This window comes from Otolemur garnettii, unplaced genomic scaffold (assembly GCF_000181295.1).
Source record: "Otolemur garnettii isolate 467f Iridium unplaced genomic scaffold, OtoGar3 scaffold00038, whole genome shotgun sequence".
Classification (NCBI taxonomy): domain Eukaryota; kingdom Metazoa; phylum Chordata; class Mammalia; order Primates; family Galagidae; genus Otolemur; species Otolemur garnettii.
The window spans coordinates 5705951-5709742 of record NW_003852433.1 but is presented as its reverse complement, the minus strand read 5'-3'; the positions used below and the strand labels follow the sequence as shown (position 1 = coordinate 5709742).

Sequence of the window (3792 nt, the reverse complement as noted above, 5' to 3'; positions counted from 1 at the left end):
TCATTGTTGTTTGGCGGATCCGGGCTGGATTTGAACCCACCACCTTGGGTGTATGTGGCTGGTGCCTTAGCCACTTGAGCCACAGGCGCCGAGCCTTGATGTCAATATTTCAAGCAGAGTGCCTTCATCAGTTCCAAGGCCCTTCATGGCAGTGTGGAGTTCATCAGCATCAAACTGTGCTGGGGTTTTTAGCAGTGCTAAAGTAACTACCTCCAGGAGGCCTGTAAGGGCCGTCTTCAGTACTTCATCCAGGGGCTTTCCCTTCTCCTGGAGATGCGCCGCTTTGATCTGTTGACGCTGAGCATTGGTTCTCTTAGTTAATATGTCAGTGATGGTCCTTTAATCTGCACCTTTAACCGTCAGGGCTTGGTGGATGACAGCAACATCTGCAGATGGATCGAAGGAAGAATGGGGCTCACCGCCGACCTAGGACCACCTTTGGATGACTTCACGGTATTAACGTACTGCTGCTCTTCATTTTCAACAAACTAGGCCTGCTTGAGGAATTCTGATACCATTGCCATTTTTAAAGATGTGTCTGTGTTTCCATCCTCTTCCAGAGAACTAAACAGAGATTTTGCCCTGAAGGTTTCTCCCTTGTCCACTTTTAGACAGTTCACTGTGGGTGGGGTGTATCTTCCTAACACTTTTGATAATAGGCTGGGGCACGCAACTTGTTTTAGCCAATAGCAAATGTTTAGATATATTCAGATAACTGTGGGCCAATTCTGAGCCCAAGCCTTAAATGGTGCCTGCCTTTTCACTGAATGTTTTGAGAGTTCTCTTCTCTGCCTTTAGAAGGGCATGTCCTGGGTATTTGTGGTCCCAGGATGAAAGATAAGTGTAGCAGGGCCAAATCTAACCTATCGAGCCATCTCCAGCTGATTCACATAACTGTAAAATACATACAACACACATAAGTGTTGACTTGGGTAAAGCACAGAGATTTTTGCATTATTTTATCGTGATTGCAGTAGAAATCTGGCCCCCCTGTCATGATAATAATAATAATAACCAACACTTAACTATGCAGCAGTCCGCACTTGCCATCACGGTGACCTCAAGAAACAGGAATTGTCACCCTCATTTTCGAGATCAGATAACTGAGGCTCTATGAAGTTAGGAGACTTGTTCAAGGTCTCTCAATCACAAAGCTGCAGAGCTTCCATAGCTCCCCAAGGCTGGGTTCTCCCCCTCTGTTCTGCTCCGCTCACACAAATGATCAAGAATACAAGTGTAGGTGGGTCTGAATGCAGAGGTGTGTACATCTAAATTGATCCTAAGCAGTTATGGATTTCTTTTTTTCTCCTCTACTCTCGCTGCTTCATTTGACCAGCCTTAAGGAAAAAACAAGAATTAAAGTGTAATTACTTCAGGGCACGAGACCACGGCTCTGCCCTTGGAGCACCAGCAGGAGAATCAGAGCCTCTTTGGGAATTCCCCTCTCCAGAAACCCTGGGAGCTGAACCCAAGCTGGAAACACTTCAGAGGTCCTGGAAGGGATCTCAGGTGGATGGGTCATTGTTGCCTGGACAGGTCTCTGAGCGCCTGCCAGGCAGAGTAGTTGGAGGATTCCATGAGATGGTCCCCAGAGAGCGACGCGCAGAGCACCTGGCTCACAGCACCTGAGAAACGTGATGTACTCACATTGTGGTCACTATGGTCATCCATCACCCTAGATTCAGGGATAACAGACAATGATTACCCTAGGTTCTAGGGGTCAGAAAAATTTCCGTTTAAGGGCTAAAGAGTAAATATTGTAGGCCTTGTGGGCCATACGGTGTCTATTGCACTACTCACCAGAGCTGTCATAGTGGGAAGGTGGCCACAGACAATATGGTGTGTAAATGAAAGAGCTGGGCTGTGTTCCAGGAAAACTTAATGGTCATGAACTGGCAGTGGGCTGCATATGGACCGTGGTAAGCCGACCTTTCACCCAAGGAAACCAGAGATGAAACGTCCACTCTTACAGTCCAAGTTCCTCAACTTGGACCCCAGACGGTTTGTTTACATCAATTCTAGATGTCATTGCAAAGCACCAGTGAACTGGGTGGGAGGAAGCATTTATCCCTTGCTAAGTGGAGGGCAAATTCACAATGCATCAAAGCATGGGCTCTAATTCAGACAGATGAGAGTACAGAGCCCCGTTCTGTCAGCTGCTGCGTATGACTACGCGCAAGAGCCCCTCTCTGTTCAAGTTTCGATTTCTTCATGTGTAAAATGGAAATAATAATAACAAACCTCATTTCACAGGCTTGTGGGGAGGATAAAATCACATCAAGTGCTTAGCTACCTTGCCAGAATGTGTAAGGACTTCTTCAAAGCGCCAGAGGAAGAGAGAGCATTACTGAGACCCTAGGAAGCAGGAAGGAAAAAAAATCAAGATGGAAAATGCTGACCTTCTATTAGCTTCTCATACGTGGGCTTTCTCAGCAAGTCCTTGTAAACCGCTTAACTTTCTTCAAGGCTGACATTTAGGGGCTGATAAGCTCAGGTGTCGTTCAGAGCCAGGAAGGCTTTTTAAGAGGACACTGAGAATCTCAGCATTATGATCCCAGTGCCTCTAATCTTACCCCCAAAGCAGGTGCAGGCACCACTGGGGCTCCAGGACCCAACCTTTGCTGGGGACTGGGCACCCTGATGCCACACCAGCAGGATGGGAGATGCAGGAGGGAGCCCGGTGGGTGGGTGGGTATTATTCTCCTGATGGTCCAAAGCAGAGGGAAGTTCAGGGGGGCAGCACAGATTAACCCTGGAAAGCGAGAGGATTTAAAAAGATTAAAAAGGGTAAAGAGCAATGAATGCTGATCTACTGGATACTCTGTCCTCAGAGTGTCGGGTGCCCCAACATCCCAATTCCAATAAGCGCTTTAAAAAATTCATGAGGTTTTTATTTCTCTGTGTCTTTATTCAGGGCCTCAGGATAAACTCTGTTCCTGTTGTGGGCAAGTTCTAGGGGGAAGGTATAATTTGTACAGTTCACGCTAATAAATTCCACAGTGTAGACATGTTCAGTGACTAATGCCCCTTAGCAGTTCCAGGCCCTATTAATGCGGGTGGCCAGAGGGAGGAAGGACACCCGTCTCTGCCTTTATTCCTCCTTTCTTTTGTTTCCTCTCTCCTCCTTTCCTTCATTCCTGAGGGGCTTCCCCCTGCCAGTCACTGGGGACATAGAGATGAAAAGGCCACTGAAGGTCACAGTCAGGTGGAGAAGATGATGTTTCCATGGAGGGTTCTAAAGTAGTGTGACAGGAAGGGGTAGGAAGGTGTCCTCAGGAGTGTCCCCCAAGTCACGCTGACTAGTCACACTGGCAATGGGGGCAGGACAAGGCAAGACCACCCACACCAAGCAGCCTGGGGAAGGAGGATGGATGTGGTCCTGACGGCAGTGCCCACATCAGGATTCGTTTCCTCTACTCCAGGCCTCCATCAGAAAGGGCAGACTCTATGACACTGCTGCTTTTTCCTAGAAACCACCTACTGTCCAACAATAGGGGGCCAGTTATGTCCATTGTGTTACTTAGTGGCACATTATGGAGTTAGTAAAGTGAAGGTTGTGTAGTGACATAGAAAAGAAGCTTCCAAACTAACTCTAGCAAGGAAAAGGGAAAACCTAGTTTTTGCCAAATGAAAAGATGAGAGAAACCTCATGAGATCCAAATGTCCAGGAGAGCTGAATCGGGAGTAGAGAGTATTTGGGGGACTGGCTCGTATGCCTGTCTCTCTGCTGGATTTGGACACTTGGGATCCAGCCGTAGTGAAAATCTCCAGCCTACCCATAAATGGGTTGTG

General features: G+C 47.6%; 1 pseudogene; it reads right to left on the bottom strand.

Annotated features, from left to right (window-relative positions):
* Positions 1-524, bottom strand: part of LOC100955135 — a 100146-nt pseudogene extending 99622 nt beyond the window's left edge.
* Between the last annotated feature and the right edge of the window lie 3268 nt (positions 525-3792).